Source organism: Ambystoma mexicanum, chromosome 2q (genome assembly GCF_040938575.1).
Source record: "Ambystoma mexicanum isolate Mex_15411 chromosome 2q, UKY_AmexF1_1, whole genome shotgun sequence".
Classification (NCBI taxonomy): domain Eukaryota; kingdom Metazoa; phylum Chordata; class Amphibia; order Caudata; family Ambystomatidae; genus Ambystoma; species Ambystoma mexicanum.
Window position 1 is genome coordinate 1,204,433,220 of NC_090924.1, and position 26,827 is coordinate 1,204,460,046.

General features: G+C 43.6%; 1 protein-coding gene and 1 long non-coding RNA gene across 3 annotated transcripts in view; one reads left to right on the forward strand and one right to left on the reverse strand.

The window, feature by feature from the left end:
- The window catches only part of LOC138570040 (uncharacterized), a 799,187-nt gene that overhangs the window by 743,293 nt on the left and 29,067 nt on the right, over positions 1-26,827 (forward strand). The window contains exons 5-6 of one of the 2 annotated variants that reach the window (XR_011303384.1): positions 11,979-12,103; positions 18,606-18,730. This is a non-coding gene — a long non-coding RNA (uncharacterized lncRNA). The remainder of the gene's footprint in view (positions 1-11,978; positions 12,104-18,605; positions 18,731-26,827) is intronic. The other variant, XR_011303385.1, reaches the window with a different exon arrangement.
- AGMO (alkylglycerol monooxygenase) overlaps positions 1-26,827 on the reverse strand; it is a 1,424,437-nt gene that overhangs the window by 17,116 nt on the left and 1,380,494 nt on the right. The gene's annotated exons all lie outside the window — the stretch shown is intronic.

Sequence of the window (26,827 nt, forward strand, 5' to 3'; positions counted from 1 at the left end):
CTAGTATTCGTTAGAAAGGGAGAGAAAAAGGCAGGGTATGAAACCAACTCAGTACCAACACTTTTACGAAACAATTGCAAGGCGAGCAAGGGTCTACTCTAAATCACAAAGTTCAGCGGCCAGGCCCACTCGGAGAGAGGCAAGGCTGTATGTCCCAAAAGTATCACAGTGGAAATGCACTTCAAGTCTTTGTAGCAAAATGTCACAGAAAGGTTGGACCAGTTTAGAACAAACGTTTAAGAAGGTCTGGAGGCGACCCAATGGAAAGGTAAGGATTTAAGACACCTCACGCTAACTGTTTCAAGGGAAGCCAGGCGGACACAGTACCTTGAGAGTGAAGAGACAGCTCCGGCGGGGGCAGTTGTTCCTGGTGGTGGATGCAAGTCGGGGCTTTGCCAGAAGATGCGATGATCTCGTTGTCGAGGAAAAGTTGAAGATCGTTGCACCACCAGGGAAGAGACCAGCTGCGGAGTGCTCAGTCACAAGGCACCACCTTTTGGTCGCGGTACAGCGGTTAGTGGCTATCCGGTTGCCGGGGTGCTCAGCACGGGCAATTCGACCACTAGATGTCCTGGAAGCGAAGAAAAAGCAAGGGACTGGTTGTTCCCACCAGTCAGGGGAAGAAGACTCTCCAGCAGGGAGATCTCTTCTGTCGTTGGGAAGTGGTGAGTCGGTTCAGCAGGGCTCCACCTGAGGTGTTGTCATTGCAGGTCGGCTCAGCTTTACCCTCGTCGGATTCTTAGGTCCTGTGGCGACTTCTGAAGTTCCAGTCCCAAAAGCCCTGCTTTTATGCAGAAAACCCCCATTCATTCAGCCTAGCCGTCAATCAAACATGCTAAGTGGTGAGCGGGGTGGCTCACCAATCTGGCCAATCATACAAGAGTGCGACTTGAGTTGGCAAGGCAACTCAGTCCAGGGTGCCTAAACCCCCTCCCACACCCCCTGTGGTACCCAGACAGAATGGCACCACTCTGGAGGGCTTCTGTGCAGAAGCCCGCCAAAAGTGGAACAAAGGGCTCAACCTTTGGTTTCGGAGTTACAGAGGCGAACACATATGCCATTTTAAAAACCGAGTTCTGTCAGAAAATACCAACCGGTGGATTTATTTAAGAGAAATAAACCGGCGGTATGTTAGAGACTAATGTGAAAAAGTATTAGCCTCCAACAATGGGAAGAATCCCATAGGAATATATTTGCGGTCGAATATAAAAAGTAGTATCCACTGGCACCAGCCAAAACTCGACGAGGGGGATGGGACAGTGCCCCCTCGAACAACAGACCCAGGGGTAATCGAACTACCCCTACCAGTATGCCCACAATAGGATGGTTTGTACTAGTTCTGTTAGTAAATTTAGGTCTAGTAAAGCCAATGGTGACTTTACATGCCCTGGGAGACAGTAGTCAGTCCCAGGGTATGGAGCCTATGGTGGGGATCCTCTAGGACACCCCAGTGTTACGGCATAGAGGGTGCGGTGTAACACACATAGCAAAACACATGAGGCCCTATGGAGAAAAGACCCCATAGCCCATAGAACACATTGACATTCAAAGAAATCAACCACATTCATGTCCAAGAGTGGGAGGAAAGAGTCTCACTCTTGGCAGGATGAAAAAAACAAACTTCAGAAATCCAGCAAAGCTCCTGGGGGACTCACTAGGTTAGGAAATTCAGCCTAAACAGAGAATTCTCCCTAACACTCGCCCCCCCCCAGGCTAAGGGACAGGAGGATTGAATCCACTCCTGGATGAATCTCATACCTCTAGTCGATGATATTCATCCTAGAGAGACCTTCCGCATGTTGGTGGTGACACCCTGACCTGTGCTCAATGGTGAAATCAAACCCTTGCAGGCAGATTGACCATCTCAGTAGTTTTGGGTTTTCCCCTTTCATTTGCCTTAACCACCTCAAGGGTTGGTGGTCAGTCTGATTGACAAAAGTGAACCATACAAGTATGGCCTAAACTTCTTCAGAGCCCACACGATAGCAAAGCATTCTCTTTCGATTGTTGCCCACCTTGTTTCAGGATCCTTCAGCTTGTGGCTGATGAAGCAAACGGGGGTGCTCCCTACCTTTCCCATCCAGTTGACTGAGTATGGCACCTATTCCTACATTTGAAGCATCTGTCTGCACAATGAAAGTTTGGTGGTAATCAGGAGCTCTGAGTACTGGGGCTTGGCAAAGAGCCTTTTTTCAGGTTTTCAAAGGCCTGATTGCACTCCTCGTTCCATCTAACCTTTTTAGGGAATTTTGGAGAGGAGATGACATTCAGAGGAGAAGCTATGGTCCCATAGTTCTCAATGAAATTCCTGTAATACCCAGTGAGACCTAAGAAGGCACTCACCTGGGTCTGAGTAGTAGGTGTTGTCCAATTTTGCACAGCTTCAATCTTACTGAGCAAAAGCCTTATTTCTACACCTCCTACCTCATGTCCAAGATAGACTACCTTACTCTGTCCAATTTGGCATTTACTCGCCTTTATGGTCAGATTGGCCCGTCCAAGAGCCTGCAAAACATCTCTTAGGTGGGTTACATGTTCTTCCCAGGAATTGCTGAACACTGCTATGTCATCCAAGTATGCCATGCAGAAGTCCTCCATCCCATTCAGAACCTGGTTTACCATCCGTTGAAATGTAGCAGGTGCATTTTTCAATCCAAAAGGCATTACCTTAAACTGGTATAAGCCAGCTGGGGTAGAAAATGCAGTTTTTTCCTTGGCATGGTCTGTCAGGGCTATTTGCTAATAGCCTGACATCAAGTCAAATGTGCTGAGGAACATGGCTGAACCAAGTCTATCACCCAACTCATCTGTTCTTGTCAAAGGGTGGGCATCAGTCTTGGTGACTGCATTAAGAGCTCCATAGTCCACACAAAATCTAAGTTCTTTAGATCCTGCCTTTGGTACTAACACAACTGGGCTAGACCATGGACTTGTAGAGGGCTCTATTACCCTGAGATCAAGCACCTTGCTGACCTCACCTTTGATGTGGGTTCTTACACTTTCTGATATTCTGTATCCTCTGCTTTTGACTAGCAGACAGTCACAAGTGAGTATGTCATGCTGGGCCCAAGGGGTCAAGCCTGGTGAAAGTGAGAATAGAGAGGCAAACTGATTCTACATAGATTTGCACTCTTCTTGTTGCTCAGGTGTCAGATTTGAAGAGAGATTCACTCCTTCAATTTTTTCGTCTAAAGGTAAGCCTCTGAGGAGATCCGGAAGAGCTTCACTCTCTTCTTCTTCCTCTGATGATGCTAGAAGCAACGCTCATACATCAGGTCTCGAGACATACGCTTTGAGTCTGTTGGTGAGGAAGACTGTCGGAGCCTTCTTGGGATTGCCCAAGTCCACCAGATAGTTGACCTCTCCAAGTTTACCCACAACTCTGAAGGGTCCCATCCATTTGTCTTCCAAGGCCCTCTGCCTTGTTGGGATCATAACGAGAACTAGCTGGTCTTGAGTAAACTCAACCATGTTAGCCTTTTGATCATGCCAGTGCTTGACCAATGCTTGTCCAGCTTTCAAGTTATCACTTGCTTCCGCCATCATGTGTGACATTCTCCTCCGGAGACCTATCACGTAGTCAGTCACTCTGACTGGCTTGGGGGAAGGAGCACTCTCCATCCCCTCCTTAATCAGGGCCAATGGACCTCTGATGGGATGACCATAGAGAAGCTCAAAGGGAGAATAACCTACTCCCTCCTGAGGGACTTCTCTATAAACAAAGAGAAGGCATGGCAGTAGAAGGTCCCACTTCCCTTTTTAGGGGATTCCTCTAAAGCACGTATCATGTTCTTCATGGTTCGGTTGAACCTTTCTACCAACCAATTGGTTAGTGGGTGGTAAGCTGTTGAGAACTTGTAAGTAACTCCACAGGTTTTCCACATGGCTTTCATGTAGTGGGACATAAAGTTTGACCCCCTGTCAGAGATTACTTCCTTAGGAAACCCGACCCTGGTAAAAATACCAAGGAGGGCCTTAGCCACAGCCGGAGCGGTAACAGTCCTCATAGGAATTGCCTCAGGATACCTAGTAGCATGGTCTACTACAACAAGTATAAACCTGTTGCCTGAGGAGGTTGGAGGATCAAAGGGACCAACAATGTCAATCCCTACTCTCTCAAATGGGACTCCCACAACTGGGAGAGGCACTAAAGGTGCCACATTCTTGGAGCCAACCTTACCAGAGGTCTGGCAGGTGTGGCAGCTTCTGCAGTGTTTTTCTACTTCGGCCCCCATCTTTGGCCAATAAAAGTAGAGAGAGTGCCTTTCCTTAGTCTTCTTGAAACTCAAGTGACCAGCCAAAGGAATCTCGTGGGCTAACTGCAAGAACTGTTGTCTGTTCTCTTTGGGTACTACAAGTCGTTTGTAGTCTCCAGGTTCAGACTCGGTCGGTTCACTGTAGAAGAGGCCATCTTCCCAGTGCAACCTGTATTTCCCAGGCTCTTGCCCTTCAGCCTGAGCTTCTGCCTGGTGGCAAAGACCTTCCAGAGTCGGACATTCCCTCTGTCCCTTAATGAAGTCTGCCCTGTTGGGTCCACCTTCTGCCAGTAAAGACTGCAGCTCAGGATGGTCAACAGGATCCAGATCTCCAATGAGTTTCTGGCCTTCCATTAGCTCTTCTTCAGAGTCTAATTCTACCACACAGGGTTGTACCACCCTCTCAGCCTCAGCTGGAGGGGGAGTTATGGGTGTAACTGTGGACAACCGAGGGGAAGTCCTTGTTGGCTGCACTGAAGTGCTGGCTGCTGGTTTGGGTATAGAAGTTTTAGGTTTCCCTTTTGCTTCTAATTTCTTTGAGACAGCAGCTGACAATTCCAGTGGAGCAGGAGTGATATCCTTCTTCATCATCTCCTCGGGAGTACCTCTCATGGTTCTCTCCTTTGCAGGTCTGGTTAGCTCCTGTAACCGTTTACTAGGAGGTCTGGGGGTATGAGACACAACTCTGAGAGTTTTTAAATCGTTACCCACCAGAACTTGTCCTGGTACCTCACTCTCTATGCTGACAGGTATCTTCACAGTCATGTCATTACACTGGATGAGAACTGGTAATTGGGGAAGCATCTGCACAGGCCCTCCAGCTAACTTGGTGAGGCGTTTGGGTGCCTTAGCAACATCCTCAGCCTGAAAAAAAGATTTATCCACCACAGTTATGCTGGCTCCAGTGTCCCTAATGGCAGGAGTTTCCTGGCCATTCACCTGGACACTGTCTTATAATACTCTTTAGTATTATCTGGGATAGAATTATAGACATCTAAATTCTGTTGTTCCCACAAACCCAGCGACACTAAAGAAACACTGGCTGAGACTCCAATGGGTTCATCAGCTAGTAGTAGAAAGTTTCCACTTGCCATTTGGACTTCCTCCTCTGGAGCAAAGGCTAAGGTAAGGAGACAAGCTGGACCCCTGAAGGTTTACCCTTTCATCTGGGATCTCCTTTCACATGGTCAGTAGAGCCACAAACAAAGCATTTTCCGAATGCTTTCTGGAATGGTGGCTTGTTCTGGCCTCCCTCTGGTTTGGCACCAGAAGGTACATTATTCTGCTGCAGTTTTCCTTGTGGCTTACCCTTATGGTTTTGTTTGGGGCCCTCTTTGGAATTTGAGTTATTAGAATTCTCTTTTGAGTCTTTTTTAGGCTGTTTTCCCTCATCCTTTTTCTGAGTTGCTCCAGAATCCTTATGAGTAGCTCTGTTGGCAACCCACAAGTCAGCAGCCTTAGCTAGCTTCCTGGAATCCAATTCCTTCGAATCAGCCAGTAGCTGTCTGAGCTCAGGAGAACAGGCATCATAAATAGGCTCCAACATAAAAAGATTCTTCATACCTTCATAAGTGTTCACCTTGTAACCCTTAATCCATCCCTCTAAGCTTTTCAACCCTTCACTCACCCAGGTAGCCCAAGGGGTACCATCATGCTTTTTGAGGGTTCTAAACCTCTTAAGATACTGGGAAAGGGTCTTCCCAAATCTAGTTATCAAAGCTAGTTTCATGCTTTCATATGTTTTCCTATCCTCCTCCCCCAACTCCACTACCACATCAGTCGCAACAGGGGGAAGCCTAGAGAACAGCGAGGCAAGCAGCTCATTACCTGTGATGTTCTGGAGCCCATGATTGTACTCAAACAAACTCAGCCAATCAAACACATCCAACTTTGGTTCATACATACCAATTAATTCCTTCGGCATCCGGGGTCTTTTGGGACTGGAACTTCTAGAGACAGAAGCAGTTTCGACAGACAACTTTTTCATTTCTAACTCATGCTTGAGCTCCATTTCTCGGAGCCTAAGAATTTGTTGCATTTCTTGGTGTTTCTGTTCAGTTTGAGCAGTAATCCTTCTGAATTCCATGTCTATTTTCATTTTTTCTAGTTCAATGACTTGAGGACTTAGTGTGGGACCTGCTATAGGCCCAGTAGGTACAGCTGGTAAGGCAGACAGAGGAGCAGGTGAAACAGTTTAATTAGCCTCTCCATCCTCTTCAGCCTCTTCATCACTATCATCAGAACTTTGATTTAGATCAACACCATTACTGTTATCTACATTTGCTGGAGAAGTTGGTTCCTCTGAACCAGTACCCAGACTTTGGTTTTCCAGCAATCTCGCTATCAGTTCTACTTTCTTGCCTTTTACAGAAAGATTCTCTTGTCTACAGAGAGCTCTCAAACTCTCAGTATTTTTCCTGACAAGGACTCCTGACTGTAAACTTCCATAGTAGACATGTTTTTAGAAAGTTGCTTTTTTAGTGCTAAGCTTTGTGGTTAGTTATCCTAAAGTGTTGAAAAGCACTCTAAACAGTATACTCGATACAAATCCCACCGCTGCCACCAGTGTTAGGCAGAAACCTGTGCAGTTCCCTTTGGGATCACTGCAAAAGATTTAAGACTACAGGTGTTTGGCAGTAAACCCACTTGGTAGCAGTCTGTACCACACAGATTCACTTGGTAGCTGTGGCTGAGCAGTCAGACTCCACTCAAGAAGAGTTAGGCCATATTTGGAGTATACAGGATTGGGCAATTTACACAGTAGAACAAGCAGACACTGATCAGAGCTTGGGTGTAAAGATATATAATTATTTATTTAAAAACACATCTATGGAAAACACACTGGCACTAATATGGCAAATGACTTCAATCACAGTTACTATAAGTATATATCAATCCCATGACAATATTTCGACAAGTCTAGGTTCAACGGCACCACTTATTTGCAGACAGAGGTGAATGTTTTAACCTAGATGGCACTCTAGTATTCGTTAGAAAGGGAGAGAAAAAGGCAGGGTATGGAACGAACTCAGTACGAACACTTTTACAAAACAATTGCAAAGCGAGCAAGGCAGGGTCTACTGTAAATCACAAAGTTCAGCGGCCAGGTCCACTCGGAGAGAGGCAAGGCTGTATGTCCCAAAAGTATCACAGTAGAAATGCACTTCAAGTCTTTGTAGCAAAATGTCACAGAAAGGTTGGACCAGTTTAGAACAAACGTTTAAGAAGGTCTGGAGGCGACCCAATGGAAAGGTAAGGTTTTAAGACACCTCACGCTAACCGTTTCAAGGGAAGCCAGGCGGACACAGTACCTTGCGAGTGAAGAGGCAGCTCCGGTGGGGGCTATTGTTCCTGGTGGTGGATGCAAGTCGGGGCTTTGCCAGAAGATGAGATGATCTCGTCGTCGAGGAAAAGCTGAAGATCGTTGCAGCACCAGGGAAGAGACCAGCCGCGGAGTGCTCAGTCACAAGGTACCACCTTTTGGTCGCGGTACAGCGGTTAGTGGCTATCCGGTTGCCGGGGTGCTCAGCATGGGCAATTCAACCACTAGACGTCCTGGAAGCGAAGAAAAAGCAAGGGACTGGTTGTTCCCACCAGTCAGGGGAAGAAGACATTCAAGCAGGGAGATCTCGTCTGTCGTTGGGAAGTGGTGAGTTGGTTCAGCAGGGCTCCACCGGAGGTGTCGTGGTTGCAGGTCGGCTCAGCTTTACCCTCGTCGGATTCTTAGGTCCTATGGCGGATTCTGAAGTTCCGGTCCCAAAAGCCCTGATTTTATGCAGAAAACCCCCATTCATTCAGCCTAGCTGTCAATCAAACATGCTAAGTGGTGAGCGGGCGGCTCACCACTCGGGCCAATCACACAAGAGTGTAACTTGAGTTGGCAAGGCAACTCAGTCCAGGGTGCCTAAACCCCCTCCCACAACCCCTGTGGTACCCAGACAGAATGGCACCACTCTGGAGGGCTTCTGTGCAGAAGCCCGCCAAAAGTGGAACAAAGGGATCAACCTTTGGTTTCGGAGTTACAGAGGCGAACACATACACCATTTTAAAAACCGAGTTCTGGCAGAAAATACCAACCGGTAGATTTATTTAAGACAAATAAACCAGCGGTATGTTAGAGACTAATGTGAAAAAGTATTAGCCTCCAACAATGCGAAGAATCCCATAGGAATATATTCGCGGTCGAATATAAAAAGTAGTATCCACTGCCAACAGCCAAAACTCGACGAGGGGGACGGGACAGTGCCCCCTCAAACAACAGACCCAGGGGTAATCGAACTACCCCTACCAGTACACCCACAATAGGATGGTTTGTACTAGTTCTGTTAGTAAATTTAGTTCTAGTAAAGCCAATGGTGACTTTACATGCCCTGGGAGACAGTAGTCAGTCCCAGGGTATGGAGTCTATGGTGGGGATCCTCTAGGTCACCCCAGTGTTACGGCATGGAGGGTGCGGTGTAACACACATAGCAAAACACATGAGGCCCTATGGAGTAAAAGAACCCATAGCCCATAGAACACATTGACATTCAAAGAAATCAACCACATTCATGTCCAAGAGTGGGAGGAAAGAGTCTCACTCTTGGCAGGATGAAAAAAACAAACTCCAGAAATCCAGCAAAGCTGCTGGGGGACTCACTAGGTTAGGAAATTCAGCCTAAACAGATAATTCTCCCTAACACCATTCTCCCAGCTATCAGCCATTGCTTCCATTCCGTTGAAGAACCATTGTCATCGATAGTTGAAGATATTGCCTTAGTCCTGCCCAGGTTTATTGCCGCATTCTACCATTCTGCAAGATTTGATCAATATGTCATATTCCTAGCTGATTAAACGAGAGCTAATGGAAGGGTTGAACATTCAACCTAATGCTAAGATTCTACCAGAGGCTTTCTGGTCCATGAGGAAATATACCAACCGGATTGCATATTCTGAATGTGGAACTATCTGCCTTAATGGTGTGTTGGAGCAGTTCTATGGATACAATGGGCCTCATTACACGGTAGGAGGTAACCATGCTGCTATTAGCGGCCTGGCTACTCCCTTGCCGCATACCGGGTCTGGGTAGGCGGTATGGGGATTTACCAGGTCATTCCGACCCTGGAGGACCCGGTAAGTCCCCATGTCAAATACTATTCCCCATTCCCATTCGAGCCCCCATAGGGCTCAATGGGAATGGGGAAGGAGCTAATAACGGTACAGCAATTTGCGGTACCGTTATTAGCTCTGAAGTCCCTTGGCGGGTCCCGTCCTTAACACCTGGTCAGACCAGGCGTAAAGGACCGGAACTGCTGAGGAATCCCGTAGTAGGGCGCAAAGGGATTACTGGCACCGGTGCCCTTACCGGTGCCGGGAATCCCTTACCGCCTACCTTGTAATGAGGCCCAATGTTTCTTTCTGCATACTAACATTGTACTCAAAGATATATTTGGTATCAGGGGACAATCGATCCCAGTCTACTTTGGGGCTTATACTGTACATTTGGAAGTCAAAGTCAAAAGATATACTTATGAAGGGGCAATTGGGCATACTTTTGATTGTACAGATAGCTATATGGACAACTAAAGTGAAACCAAAATGGACGTTATTTAAAACGTATTACAACTTCAGGAAGATGGATGTTTTGATGGTACTTAGCGTACCTGAAAACAATGCTTTCGACCTACACGACCTCTCCATATCTTGATAAAGCTATTTTGCCAACCAACACAACTTTAAGGTGATCAGACTTTGCTTGCTCGAGTTGAAGAGGACTCCTACATGCTGTGTGCCTCTTCACGATATCGGCTATGCAGTAAATTTGAGGTGGCAATTCTGTTACATGCAATTTTTTGGGCAGTAAAATAATTACTAACAGTTTTAATGCACAACTGAAGTCTGAGTGTTACCTAAAGTGAGGTACATCTTCCACTTCAACAGCAACACTGGAGAATGTACAAAGGGTGGAATTATCACCTGCTGTAAAACCATCACATTCCCGAATGAGTCCTGTCGCTTTCAAAAATAGGGATTAACACTCCCATACCACTATTCTTAAACCCAGGAGTAAACCCAATGGAGCAGGTCAAAGTAACGGTAATCAAGTGTTGCTGTGTAACTACAAAAGTAACGCAGACATACAACAGTCCCTTTATTTTATAATCCGCCTAATTTTTAAATATTTTTATTTTGATATTTATTGCTTATGAACCTAGATTTCAGAAGTAAGAGAGCTATGTAGATCTGAAGGGTTAAACGCTAGATTCTTGCACTATGTGACAAGCCTTATAGCATATAATTTGATATTAACATATCATTCACAGCAGTGAGGAACATTAAAATGTACAGCTATTGGAGATCTGGTAAAATAGCTTAACTGAGGTGGGGTGGTATAAGGGGATATAGGAGGTGGTCAACTGGAGGGATACAGGGTGTGGACAGGGTGCTCCTTGAAGAGAAAGGTCTTGGTAATTATTTTTTTTCTGAATGCAATAACACTTGGGGAAAGCCTGTTGTTAATATTTATTATATAGAGCAAGAATACTGGGCTCCCATTTCATTCTACTTTTGCATGTCTGCACCTCCAATATGGCAAGGTCCTGAGTTCTGGTAAATGGTCACTCTTTACGCTAGGTAAGAGGGCCCATGGATGTTGAGTGTTTTGTATATTCATTTTGCATGTATTGATTTGGTATTTTATAATGAGTCACATGAGTATGTAACACTTCTGAGTCATAAAGTGAAAAAGAGGGAAGAATGGAATGTTGGTTGGGTGAATTAACTCATAAATTACACTTACATAGAAGAGGTTTCAGACTGTAAAGTTGCTGTGCAACACATCAGATGCAGTACTTGGTTACAAGTGTAGCCAGTCCTTATGTGCCTGATCCTGTATGCAGTTGTATCAGTATTGGGAACAGTACCTGCTACAAATTAATGCCTTTCTGACCAAGAGGGTTTTAGAGGTACCTGGATTACTGTAGTCAGTTTGTATTCTTACTTCAGGTTGGAGGGTATTCCATAGCACAGAACCAGCTACCACCACACTTCTTGTTTTATATTTTTTAAGTTAAAAGGTTGTGACTGAGAAGCAGTGGGCAGCATTATATGTTGGCAGTGTCCTAGAGTGAGATTGTGAGCTGGTCTGAAAGATGGTTTGGATCCATCTCCTGTATTGGTCCACTTGAACCTACATTTAAATCTCAAATGAATAGAAAGCCAGTCGAAGTTGTTAAGAGCTTCAGAGATATTGTCACCTTTATTTAGTGTGAAGACTGGCTGAGCTGTCATGAATCTTTAATGGCCTTACAAAACATCTTTATTGGGGAGATTGCAGAGGAGACAGTTACAGATATCTAAATATGTCAGAAAGTGCATTGCGAAAGTGCATTCTAAAGTGCTGTTGGCTGTGTCCTGCTCTTCACCTACATACGTGTGCCCTGCTGTTTTATTCACCCCTTGGACATTTTACTTGAGGTGTTGCTGACAAGCCCCACCCATTTACCCACAATCCTACAAAAGCCAAGACATGCACGCCTTTGCGCGTGCACTTTGCAAAAGTGCATTCTAAAGTGCTATTGGCTGTGGTTGACTGTGTCCTGCTCTTCACCTACTTACCTGCTGCCCTGCTGCTTTATTCACCTCTTGGCCATTTTACTTGGTATGGATACCATGAAGGACTGATATGAACTCACCTAACGTGTGTTTCATTTTACTGAAAACGTTTTTTTAATTTATTTGTAGAGGTGTTGCTGGCAAGTCCCGCCCATTTACCCACAATCCTACAAATGCCAAGGCACGCACATATTAGCGCACGCGCATTGCAAAAGTGTATTCTGAAGATATGTTGGCTGTTTGCTGTATTGAGGGTAAGTGTGTAAGTGGGCCCTCCTTCTGTTTGATGTTCGTAATATACCGACTCTGCTTTCATTTTCTTGTATTATAAGCTAAATGTCACCTGTTTATACCATATCCTCTTGCATGTTGTCAGCAAAGCAAGTCATGAATCTTTTGAATGAAGTTGATTCCTAAACATACAACTCATACTGTCAATTTAACGAGATGTGAAAGCTCAATGATGCGAGCTTGCGTGATATCCCTAACAACGGATATTCGTAAATACTACGGACCTAGGGTAGCTTCAGACACTAATACCCTCCTTTAGTTTGAAACTGTCGCCCTTAGTCGAACCCCTAGTCGAACAAATTATCCGACTCAATGGCAATATATCTCCCATTGTTAATTTATGGTATGTAACCTAAGCTTAAGTATTCTTGTGACCGCTGCACCCGGCTACCCCAGGGTTTGGAGCGCATTATCAAATAAGAATAAACCTAACTAAAACTAAACTAATTTGTGCACCCCTCCGAACTCGCTTGTGGCAGCCGGCTTCCCAACATGCCATTTGGGATTGATGTTCCTGTGCCTTTGGAGCAGCACAGAATCTTGTTTTAGATGTGTTAATCTCAAGGGAATGTTTCCCCATATAGACCTCAAATTCTGTAAATAAATGCTGCATTCCCACTGGTGTAAAATCAAAAAGAAAGAAGTCATCAGCATAGGATAACCAATGTGGCCTAAGCTGGTCTATCGCGGACTGACCAATACCACAGGACCTAATTAGTTGTCCACATTCCACAGGTAGAGGTTGAAAAAACAGGGTGCCAAAAAGCAAACCTGCCTAACCCCCTGACCCGTCAGAATGCTGTGAGAGAGCCCCTCTGCACCATTCGGCCATACCTAGATCTCTGAGTTCTCATGAAGGCCCACCAAGAGTCTTCGAAGACCCTCTTCATCCCCCACCTCCTCAGCTAATTACACTGAAGTTGACTATCCACACCATTGAATGCTGCAGTTAGATCTATGGATGCCGTGTGCAGTGTCTCACATTTGACATCCCGGGCAAGATGCTAGAATACACTGATAGTAGAGCCATTCAGGGATGTTACAAGACCTCTGCGGAAGCTGGTCTGCCACTTTGTCAATCTTTCAGCTGCCACAGCCCACTCCTCCAGATCAGACAGCAAGATGGATGAAAACACCTGGCTGTCTGCATCTAGGAGAGCGATAGGTTGATAATTCAATGGGTTTGTTCTCACACCCTTCTTAAATCTAGGAACTATAAGAGCCTTAGAACAAGAAGGTGGAAATTGATCTGAGATCACCACCTTTTTAAACAGGGTATGCAACACCTTAGCCCAGACAGTTGCTTTATCTTTAAACACGTAATTTCGTAATTTGATAGCTTATTAGGACCAGGGGCCCTCGATAGAGTCAGCCTCTTTATTACATCTAAAATGATGTCTGCGTCAAAGGCTGCATGCATCATCTTTTCTCCAGTGATAGGTGACAAAAAAGGAGAAACTCCATTGGAAGGAGCATTCAGTGCAGAGAAGTGAAGGAACCAGTCATTCTCACACTGCATGTATCTGTTTTTCAGACTGACAGGAATCTAGTGAATTCATTAATTGCCAAAACACATGTGAGTTCTTATACTGCAAAGTCTGCAGTAGTGCCTCTGCATCTTCCTGACATCTCCTAACCCTGCTACTGCACAGCCAGTAGGGATACATTTGGCATAGACCCTACGTAACCCATTAGCTATGTCTGGGCCCAATCATGTCTTAGGGCCTCATTACACGGATGGCGGAGCAGCATGGCGCTATTAGCGCCATGGTTCATGCCGGTAAAATACCGGCACCGCCTTGGTGGAAAGGGGAATTACCGCCCTATTCCAAGGTTGGCGGGGCGGTAATTCCCCCTTCCACCATTGCCCTTCCCCATTCCCATTTTTTCCCGATAGGGCTCTATGGGAATGGGAAAGGCGCTAATTACGGTACCGCAAATTGCGGTACCGTAATTAGCTCCCTGGGTCCCTTTGCGGGTTGGTTTTTAACGCCTGCAAAAAGCAGGCGTTAAATTCCCCAACCCACAAAGGGACCTCGTAGTAAGGCGGTAAGGATTTACCGGTACCGGTATTTTACCAGTACCGGTAAATCCTTACCGCCATCCGTGTAATGAGGCCCTAAGTGTTAATGATCTTAATTGTTTTCAATTTATTTTTTTCTTAGCCAAAACTACCTTGTCGTAGGCATGTGCATGGGTTCCAAGATTCTTGGGCAGCATGCTCCTACCCTGAGTCAACGGAGACTTGTCCAAATGTACCACAAACTCCTCAAATTTGGCAGGGCACAGCACCCATAACTTTCATTCGTACGTTGAGCTCTCAAGCACTTCAGTTAAGAATCTATTAACCCTTTGTGCAAGTTTTTCATTCCAATATAGGTGGATTCCAGAGGAGTTTGCAAACAAATTAGCCAAACTTTCACTGACCACGCGAGGATGTTGGTGACCATAAGAAAACCTAGCCATCAACCTAGAGTGGTCGCTCAATGACATTTGTGAAATAAGGAGTGTATCACACTTGTCAAAAAGCCAATCAGTAGCAAATACATAATCAATGGTTGAGAACGATGAGGTGTTGGACCAGGTAAAGTTTTGTGGAATATCTCCCTGAACCTCACCGTTAAGGTGCTACAGTTGAGCCCCGTTAAGTGTTTTACGGTCTGCTCTGTGTTGACCCATTGAGCCCACAGGTACTCCATAGTATCATACAATTAGAGTTCAAGTCCCCAACCCATATTACTTGGCCCCCCATAGGCAAGGCACACCAATCATTGATTAAACCCAGTAGGTGATACAGGAAGGTGGATACATCCAACACTTTCTTGTGCCAATAGACATTAAGGATTAACAAGTGAGTAAAAGCCTCATCATCCAACTCAACATTGGTAAAATGACAAAGAAATCGTTGACAGTCTGGATCACCCTAAGGCTGTCATCTAATCAAATCAAAGTTAGTAGGCCTCCATAGGGTCTTCCACAGTCCCCCATCCTGGCAAACTGAGCACTGATCACACACTGGTCCAGAACAGGAGGGAACAGTAGCCAGGTCTCTTGTAGACATACTACCAATTGTGCCCTAAATCCTGCCCTACAACTTGATTATGTAATATTCCCAAATTGTCCCTGGACTAGATGGGGCACATAGTAATGGTTAATGTTGCATGTTTCTTATTAGCCATGGCCAGTCAAGTGAACCTTCAGAGGCCTTCATTTCTCTGCTAAACAGTCATCCACAAGTCAATCACATCAAAACCAAAAATTCTGATATCTTCTCTCTCGTGTAATACTAAATCTGCAATCAACTTTGAATTGAAGTTGACCACAGATCGGCTAATACACTGTCTCACAGGGAAGTGAACTATTTTGATGTCAGATGTTGAAATTCCTTTCAAGTTAACGACCTCTGAAAGAAAATGGAATACATTAGAATGATTTAAACTGACAGCCATACTCTCATGGATGACACTTTCAAATAGAATACCCCTACCCTTATTCATATATGTCAGTGGTCTAAAACGTTTTAGTCCAGTGTCTCTTTAGTGGTCGGTAGGCCCAAGCCCATCAGAAAACGCCCCTGTCCTCCACCCCTTACTCGCCCAACTTTTATTCAATGCCCATGCTGCTGAGTACTTCTAGCCCAGTGCCACCCCCTGGTGCTTCCCTCACTACCTCCAAATTTGAGGATTGGGAGAGCCATGCACCCTGGGGAATCTCAGGATTAGTTAACAAGGCCTGATGCTGAATAGTAGCTTGAGCTGATTCTCCCACTCTAGTTGAAAATTCACTGAGAATAGATGAAACAGAAGAAGCTAGGCCATCAAGCGGGGGAGCAGATGTGGGTCGAGCTCCAAGTTTGGGCAGCTCCAGTTCCTTGTCCGTGTTCAACTGAGGGAACAGGGACCGGAAAAATAATCTGGAGGCTTGAGAGTTCAAGTTTACTGCCGGAGCTTTATACATTTCTTCTTTGAAGCCCCCCTCCTTTTCCAAACTGTCCTTCCAGAGGTCTTAGGAAGGTCCTTGTTTACAGTCCTAGGGCCCAAAGGGATGTCCAAGGGCATAATAAGGACTTGAGTGTCACCTCCTCCTGTCATATGACCCACTTCCTTCTGGCAGTTGTCAGGCAGTCGAGACGCCAAGCATGACGACTCTTATCATCTCGTGATTTTATAGTCTTATTAATGGGGATGCTGTCAGGGCCACACATTAAGGCATCTGTTTGTTTGGCCCTAATATGCGACTGGACAACTTCTGGTTTATCACCCTCTTCAGCCTGGGAGATCAATGCAATTCCTCTGGAGTCTGGTCCATAATCGGTTCATGCTCCACAACCACACACTCCAGTCCTTTAAGATGTTTGTTGATATCAGTCAGACCACAAGTGTACAAGAACTCCTTCTCTTTAGAATGCAGGTTTCTGTTGTCAAATTTGAACAGGAGCGATTCCAAAAGTACTGCATTAGATTTTGTCTCTAATTTTAAGCTCTCATAAAGAGAGACCATGACACATAGGTCCTGACTGTTTGTCATCAGAGAGTCTTCCCACGGGGCGATTTGTAATTTTGCCTTATAAAATGCACATCAAAATTGCCACTGACCACAAGCAGTGGTGGGGAGCCCATTGAAGAGAGAGGGAAGTCAAAGTCCATTACATACCTCTTACCCAAATCAGGCGGAAAGTCCAAATAACTGGAACTCGCATTACTTCCAATAGAGATAGATGGCACCAAAAATGTTACTCTAGGTGCGGATAAGGGTTTTGATGTTAGAACAGGACTGCTTGGCTTAGGATACAGTAACGCTGTTTTAAGTGCATTTGGTTTGAAGAACATGGTGATCAAACCTTGGCAATTAGAATGTATATCCCTCACTCCCTACTCATCCCCCGTTGCCAATGTATGTCTTGAATGTGATCTTGGCCCCACTCTATCAGTCCGGAAGCTGGGGAAGACCTTTAGGCTTTGTACACTCACCATCCTGAGGGGAGGGTGGCAACAGAATATTTTCTGCAGCCAGAGTCTCCTCATATGACAAATGTGCATATTTCTTGGTCGGAGGCATAGTCAGTTTACCACTCCAAAGATCATTCATGGGGTGGGAGGCAGGCTCCTTCTGTTATAGGCACAAGCTAGTTTAAGGTTCTGCTGGTAATAGTCAACGGTCCTCGCAGGCCCTAAGGAACTGTAAAAACAATCCCCCGCTCCGCTTGATAAAGACAGCGGCTTACTCTCACGTCGAGCAGCGGCGGATCACGTGGGAGGGAAGCCCACGCTGCCCACACTGACTGCACGGACTGCCACTTCGACTATGCTCCTTGTTAGATGGGGTATTTGTACAGCAGCTCCACCTCCAAATAGTAAACACAGTGAACAGACTTCAAATAAGCCACACAGAAAGTTCAGTACATGGACTGCCACTCGCCCGCCACTCTGCGCCGCTGTGCAGTAGCGTGGGTTTTTGTGCAGCAGCTCCTCCTCCAGATAGGAAACACAGTGAACAGACTTCAAATCAGCCACCAAGCAAGTTTGGTACACAGACTGCCACTCGCACCCCACTCCCATTTTTATATGTCATAATGATATTATTAAAACACTTAAAAAATATTTCTGCTCCTTTTGGAATAAACAGTTGTGTGAATGGGTCTTGTTTTACAACGAGTTTTGTAAACACGCACATCACCATCTGTACCTTTGATTTATCCTGAACATGCATCCACCATGCATTGAAAAGCGCATGGGGCTCAGGATAAAGCTGTCATTGTAATGGAAACCAAATTAATTCAGAACACCCATGTCTATCTATATCTCCTACTTCTTATTCATTGAAGCCAAATACCCCCCCCCTTACTAAATGGGCATGTATGAATTTCAATCAGTGCTCTAGAAAGCTACATTTAAAAGACATGCTACTTGGCACTTATGCATGTAAATTGTTTGTAAAGAGAAAATATCAGTTAAACATGTCAGCTAAATTCCTTTCAATGGTGGTTCTATTGCATTTCCATGTAAAAGTGTACATTACTTATTTTCGATGGACATCTTAAAAGGGGGTAAATAGGTAACAGTTAATCGCTCTCTCTTCTTTGTCTTAAACCCATCTGTGCCAATAACAGACTTCTACTTAGTGTTGTAACTAGGAAGTTACTTCAATTCCCTTATTTTACTAGGTATTTACACAGTGAGATATCATTTGTCTCCCAGAAAACTTCTTCTGTGTTTGATTATTACACAGTAAAGGGTGTTTGGGAGCTCTCCATATGCACGCCAAAGGACCTATGCTATCAAATATATAATTCAAGAAGCACATAAACTTCGGCTATATTTCCTAACTTCTCAGGATGTACAGTCAACTTATATGCCCCCACCCCTCATAAGTAAAACAAGGTTTTTTGTGCCCCTGAGGATTATTTCTGCTTAATATTATATATACATATGAATTTCTTCTTTGTTTGTTTTGGCTATCTTTCAGACAGGTGGGCACCCTCTTGAGGACTCATTCACTTTGCCTTCTCTTGGAATAGGTGGCTCTCAGCCAGCAAGATGGAGTGTGGCTGCTGTCTTTTCTATGAGGAAGACCTTGGACTTTAAATCCAGGTAGGCCTCTCCTGTAGTTCTCTACTCGTGATTTAAAAATGGGTAAAAGGAAAACAAATCTATTCCTTTCTCCATTCTGTTGTTATATATTCTCTCTTCTTTCCTTCTTCCTCTTCATCAACCAGATCGTCAGCGAGTGAGTGAATGTGTGTTCCCACACAATGCATATGATTGGACAGGGTTCCAAAGAGATATCAGACTATGCCACCCCCTCCATACTTAATGGGCATTTTCATAAAGATGGTAGTTTAATGGAAGTCTAATGGGCATGACTTCTACACCAAGTTTCCCTCCCATTCCCTCCCATTTGATGTGACTTTTAGTTTTCTGGAACAGCATATTCCTCACATATGATCAAGTTACTTATACATTCATCAAGATACTCTCACTTTAGCAAACCAAATAAAATTATTTTTGTCTTGGCATGACATATGGTAGATTAGTTACAGATTTTTAAAATGTTCCTTAATAAATAGTATTTCCATCTCAAGATAACAGGCTTGCCGGCACAGGCTCTAGGATACTTAGTTCACTGGTACACACCATTTTTACATGAAGGTATCCACATTTACATAATTAACATTATATCACAAAAATATGTTTTCACATTCAGCATCCAATCACAATCTGAAATAGCATGCCATTTTCTGGCTGGTACAACACACTGGTGTCAGTTCCTTTGAGCTTCAAGCTGGAGGTATTTATGACTGTTGTGAATGCTAGTTGCCATAGTGCAAGATCCTTTGAAGTACATAGCTAGTATGGCCATTTACAACTTCAGTCCCACCTCCATACATATTTCCAACCTCAGCCTATACCTTATTTCAGGCATCCAGGTTACAAAGGTCGATGTTTCCTTCTGGGAGGATGGGGGATTTGATTTCTTGAGAGGAAACTCCTGTTTGGAATGAATTCAATGTATGAATAAGGCATTTGTTTAGGCCATGTGTTAGCTGGAATCTGTCAATGACTGTGCTCACATGGCCTATAATGTCTGATAAATGTGCTTGTCAAATCGTTACAATCAGGCTCTTACTTGATTGGTTGTGCTATGTGAATTCTGTTAAGTCTGTCTCTATGGAAGCAGTTGAGTGTTGTAAGTACGTTATAGGGTACAAGAGAAGGGGTGGTGTACACACTGGGAGAGTGAATGGAGCATGATAGCCCCTAATCTATGACCCCTCAGATGATTCAAGTAATAGAGGAGTGTTGCAGAGGTTTTTGTTTATAGTTCACAATAATGTATGGAAACAATTAGGATGTACTTTATGATGGCTATCCCAACACACAGTATCTTGTAACCAGTGACATTGATTTATGTCATGAAGGGAGGGCAATATTACAATAGATAGATTATTTACATTCCCCTTGCGTCAGCGTCTGTGGCAGAAAGTATAATGCATAGACTCCAGGATAACTTTAGGATACCACAATCTACTGAAACCACGTCGTCTGCTCACAGAAAAATGTAACAATTTCCGCACAGTTCATCTTTCATCTGTGACCAAAACTGATGGGTCAAACTCACACTCAAACGTACACCAGACATATTGTAAAATAAATAATTGGTAAGTTATAAAAAAAAATCTACTTGAATAACATTAACCTACAAAATGTATACCAAAATGAGATTATTTTTTGCTTCTATTTTTGTAAATTGTTTTGTTTTTCTTGTGTTCAATAATAAAGTAGGGATACATCATAGCACACACCTTTTGTAAGCTACTGCTAAACTCGTTTATGACATGTTTACATATGCTCTGTTATGCCTTTATTACGGTTGCATCACAAAGAGATATTCAGTATTTTTTAAAGAGCTACTATACACTGTGATTTCTGGACAACTAGAAATCATGGCACTGTCGCTCTGACATCATATCTACGTGCCCCCTTCCTGGTTCAGTTTATAAATCATGTGCAATTAGACCCCAAAGGAATATATTGGACACAACTTATTCAGTGGTCACATTAAACAAAGATATGTTTGTTTTTAAAAAAAAAGGTTAAATAAATCAGTCATGCCATTATGTAAAGCATGCCACATTCAATATAAAGCTAATATTTTTGTCAGAATATCATGAGTGTTATGCATGAACTATTCCCCATAAAAAGCAGGAAAGGGAGAGAGAGAGTAATAGATCATGCATCGGTTGTTCTTCTGCAATTCTTCTGTCACACATTATTTTGCATATAATCAGAAAATATGAAGTTCTTTGGGAATGGATACCAAAGAAAGTCAACCTTCGTCAGTAATGAGATCTCACACCAAATAGTGCAACCTTCATTCGTAGGTGCAATCAGCCCATTTGATTCAGTTCAAAGGGTTGGCATCCAACACCATCAGACAGGTAATCAATTGGGGAAATGCCACAGAGTATTAATTGTATTCACTGCAAGGTAAAGTGGAAATAAACATGCATTTCCTGATCACTATGGAGCGAATCTTTGAAATTATATTTAGGGAGTTGTCAATGCTGAAAACGATTGCCAGGGCCTTTCTCCGAATAACTGGAAGCAAGATTCTCCTCCTTCCAGGAGTTGGGCTCCAGTAAGTCATAATGAGCCCGCTTTCTTTTGGAGGAGTTTGCAACAAAAGTCAATTAGACATCAGCTATCTCAGAGTCCTGTGGCAACCAATCTATTCCTCACTATCTTTTGATCCCTCTGCCTGTCCCTGAATCCAGAAAAGTGTCTTCTTTTATAGTGTGGGATGTTTTTACCCATGCAGCCAAGCCCTACTATAAACCTGTGCAGTACTGGCATTGAAAAACATCATGATGGCCAGAACTCCCCAGAGAGTGCACAGGGAAAACATGAAGAATAGGCTGCCACCCATTTTTGCCTATGTCGTGAGCACAGGAGGGCACTGCCTAAAACCACCATTGGGCTACACACACAGTAGCCTGAAACCATTGGGAATGGCAATGCTGATTGCCAAAAGCAACCCAGAACTGTGGGGAATTCATTTTCTTAATGTCGTCAAAAATGGATGCAATACTGGTGCTCACCACTTTCAGAAAGCCGGCGTTTTAAAACCACCAGACATTTGTGTAAAACTGAACAAATTAACCCAAACCAGGCCAAGGAAAGACTTGCTAAGAGGTGGATACAATGTAAAACTATATTCTGAAATGACTTGAAGGAAGTAATTATTTAATGTATATATATGTAAAAAAATAGCTGGGGATGTCAGCAGCTTAAGTGAATTTGGGTTTAAAGCCACTAAAATCGACATGTTTAGAACAAATGAGTGGCCTACTTGTGAGTGTCACATAGGTTGCAATTGTTTAAATGTCATAGTTTTGAACTTAGAATCAGCATTCTAGCTACATGTGCAAAAATTGTAAGTTGGATTTGAATGTAGAAAACTGGGAACTAAAGTGACATTTAGCTGAATTCTGCCTGACAACTACCCCCGACAGGATTTGAACTGGCTCAACAACTCTTCCAAGGCCTGGCTGCATCCTGCTGCCCCCACCAAAAGGAGGTGACACCTCTCTGATTGAATTAGGGGAGTGGTACCTGCAGACTGCAGGAAGTTGAACAAAGCCCTGTCCTGGACTCAGGCAAATGTTATATTGGGGGGGGGGGTGTCGTAAAATGGCTTCCTCTTGGGAGAAACTGGGAGGGGCAGTGCCTGTGAGATCCATGATTTTAAAAAGATGGATAATTCATAGTGCGGACTTGTCAAAATTATATAAATAACATCATCATTTTTGTGATTTTTCTGTGCACATTTTAAGAGGTGTTAGGACCCTGTGGGATGTTCTTGGGGATAGTAGCGGAAAAAAGGTTGTTACTCCAAATGTATGCATGTTAAAAATCTGACACTTTATCATCTGAAACCCATATCCCTGGTGCACATTTGTGTAAAATCTGGAAAGGTTTAGAGGTCGTTATCTGGATGAAAAGGGGAGAATTCTGTCATAAGTGTACACAACATCGTACAAAGACAGGGATCGGATGGTTTGGTGCTACAGAAAATATGTTAACTGGACCTATAATATTAGAAAAATGGTACATAGATAAATATGTATTTGGATCAGAAATAGATTTGTGTGCAATTTGACAAGGGGATGTTCCTCTGACCATAACACCTACAGCATCACTCTGGCACTCAATTTCTTTCCCCCAATCATGGTAGAGAGGAAAGCTTGGCCAATGATAAGTGAGAGGGGCAAGCTTAGCTAGGCCCACGCACACACCCATTTTCAAAACACATAAAAAGGAACATTGAAACCCAGGTAGAGACATTCACTTTCCACTTTCTTGCGGGACGCTTTGCCGGGAGACTTCAGACTTCACATCCAGAGATGCACACTTCAAATCCATCAATCTCCAGAGACCAGAAATTAACTCCAGAATTTGTAACAGGGAGGCCTGAATCCACAAGCTGAATCCTCTGCGGCAGGCCTCAAAAACAACCAAACTATTCAACAGCCGGGCGAGCTGTTTGAATTCTTTAACAAGAACTTTTGCAAGAACCTGTAGCAGCATCCAGAAAGCAGTGCTGTATCCGGAACCAGAGAGAACCAGAGACCAGATCGCTGTGAAGAACGGCTAGCAGAAGTCCAGCCAATCCTGACCCGATCGGTGACGCATTCCTGTCCATTCCTGTCCAAAATCTAGTATGAGTACCCAGCTAGCACTGTGCCAAAACCAATCTCTTAGTTTAAAATAATCTAATCCAAACTATTTTAGCCTATTAGAGCTGCCTCCTAAAATCATGTCATTCTGTCACCTTTAAAACTGAAAACTGTCATCTGTCATTCTGAGCTTTAAAATTTCAAATCCGAAAAACTACCTTTACTAAATTGGCCGTATCTCTGAAACCGTGCTAGGAGCTGTCATCTTAAAGCTAAGATTCTAAGCTTTCCAACGAACCTAGAACCGACTTCCTACTCCTCATAGTGCCTCCGTAATTGCGCTTGACGCACGCGACAACATTTTCCGCGATTTGACATTTTGCTTAATTTCAGCCATGTGTAAAAATATTTGTCCTTGCTTTCCTTGCTGAAATTCGTGTGCAACCTGACAATCATTCATAGAGCATTGCTAAAGTGATCCTGAATTAATTTAAGTATCTCTCACTCACCCTGAACCTCCTATAGGGAATTAAAAGCAATTTGAGTATATTCTTCACTTCATTGCCACCACATTTAAAAGGATTTTGCATGTGTTTAAAACTCCTACCTGTTTTTCTCTAAGCTTGCTAGGGGGGAACTGAATTATATTTGATTGCATTCCTAGGAACTGTGCCCATCTCTTTACCTTGCATAGAGGGGGGGCGGTGAATTGTCAAAGAAAAGTGATTGCATTGCCTTTTGTTGAAGTCATATCAAGTTTATTTTCTGTACTGCATTTTCATTCATCATTGCATTGTCCTTGAAGCCATAAAAGCATTCTCAGCTACTTTATCATCTCTATATCAACTCCTAAGCCATTAAAAAGAGTGTACCACTGTAACATTATCGATTGTTGATCACTATCACTATCAGTGTGCTATTACATATTCATTTACTATATAAGTGTGATAGATATATATTGTTTAATTTTCAAATAAACCTTTTAAATTTGCAAAACAAACCTACTTCTTGGCTCAGCAGGGTCGGGGGGATTCTGAGATAGCGGTGTTATATAAGGGTTGTCATCCAGAGTAACGAACTGGACATAAAAATTCATCAATAAGGGCTTCCATCAGCATCCCCGACTAGGCATTGACTTAGCCGTAGTGTTGAATTGAAGTTGCATACAATAGATATCAGAGACAATTTACTCTAACACAAAATGAATGTGAGAACTGCACCGCCAATTGTGGGAGCATCTCACACTATCTCACAAAAATACAGTGATGTCCGAGGACATGAGAACATCTCATGAATTAGCACAATTCTTATAACTTGACATTCAATTCTCATGGATGAACTAATAACCATATTTTCTACAACAACCCATCCTATGTCTAGAAACAGGTCTTAAAACGTCACATGATAATTATTTCATCCCTCAGCCGACAGCTTTCTGCAGGATATACAGAAATATTGCCTATAATTTGGCTATCTTTCAGTTTATTTTATAGGAAATGGGCGCATCATCTGACTTATTTTGCACCATGATAGATTTCTTCTACTATGCCGTTCCCATTCCTAACGCAAATGTTATGTAACTTGCTGCGGAAACATGATCCCATTGGTACAGCATTAATGAGAAGGAAATCCATCTGTTGGAATGTGACTTTTGGAAAATATTTGCAGGATTACAATATCGTTCTGTGGATTCCATGTAGCAAGATTGGAAGCGTGTGCTCCGATTTCACATTTCAGACAACTCTGAATATGGCATCCAATAAATAGATTTGATGTGCATGGAATGGGAGCAATTTTTCCAAAAGTCCGACCAGCAAAGAAGAGCGAAAATTAAGAACAAATTCCATATTTAAATCACTTAGTGTCTGTCTCATGAACAATGCACCCAAAACATTCATATGGGACGAACGAAATATGTGCGAATAAAGCAGCCTCTGCAAGTACAGCTTGGCTTTTGGGCATAAGAAGATTTAGAAGATACTAGGAACATGTCACACCACAATGTTTAGGCCTTCTTTGTGCGTGCCAACGTGTGTTATTGTTCAAATAACCCAAATGTCTAATACTATCCGCGTGTTATACACTTCAAATGTCTGTTTAACATTCAAAAACAAATGTAATGTCTGTTTCTTAGGTGTGAGTACATTGACCATACACATTGAACTTTGTATTTGTCTGTAAAATATAAGTTAATTATGGTGGTGGATTGCAATTGCTAAGGCAAACGCATCAAGCACCCCTTTTTAAAGTGCAGAACTCAGGAGGCCAGTCTAATCTGACTGGACATGCACGTCTAAGGACTGGTGTCATAGAGGGATAACAGGTCACCAAAGTATCCATGACACCCTTGGAGTGCAATGTTAGACAGAATCATGTGCAGTTCCCTTTAGGAACACTGCAAAAAGATTAAGACTACCGGAAAGCAGTAAACCCAATTGGTAGCAGTCTATACCACCAAGATTTACCTGGTAGCTGTGCCTGAGCAGTCAGACTTCTCTCAAAAAGAGTAGGGCAGTATATAGAGTATACACAATAGGGCTAAAAACACAGTAGAGCAAACAAACACTGACCATAGCTTTGTATAAAAAGTATATAATTATTTATTTAAAACACACTTTAGGCAATATACTAGCATTCTAAATCAAAAGCAAGTTAAAACACAGTCAGCTAAATTATACACACCTCCCTTGATAACTTTCAGACAAGTCAGAGTTAAATCACCACGATTTGTTAAACAGATGTGAGCGCATAACCTGATGGCACTCCAATAGTTCAGTTAAAGGGAGAGAAAAAGGCAGAGCGTGAAATAAAACAAGTCCTAACACTTTTACGAGTTCTCAGCAAGGGAATAAATGCAGTATATCCTGTAGAGCCAAAGTTCATAGACCAGGCCCACTTTAAAGGGAGCAAAGCGAAATGTGCCCAGGATCACACGGTTTAAAATGCACTAACAGTCTTGGCAGAATGTTCAAAAGAGGTTGGGGTGATTCAAGAAGGTAAAGTTAGAAGGTCTGGGGCCAACCCAGTTGGCAAGCCAAGGATTTAAAGGTCACCTTGGGCAAACCGAAGAAAGGGAGGCCAGGCAGGACACAGTACCTTAAGAGAGAGGAAGCTCCAGCGGTGGCAGTTGTTCCTGGCAGTGGTTGCAGTTCATTGCTCCGACAAGGGGAAAAGAGTTTCTCATCGAGGAGGAAACATGGAGTCGTTGCACTGCACAGGGATGAAACCAGCCGCGGAGTTCGTCGATAAAAGGTGCGTTCCTTTTATTCAAGGTCAAAGTTGTGAAGCTTGGCTATCCGGCCGCCGGGGTGCTTGGCATGGGCGATTCGACCAAGAGACGTCTTTGGAAGGCGAAAAAGGGCGAACTGGTTGGTCCCACCAGCTCAGAGGAAGAAGACTCGTGCAGCAGAAGATCTTCTCTTGTCGTTGGGAAAGGGGTGAGGTAGTTGCAGCAGGGCTTCACCGGTGGTGTCGTCGTAGCAGATGGCTCAGCTTCTTCCCTCTTTGGATT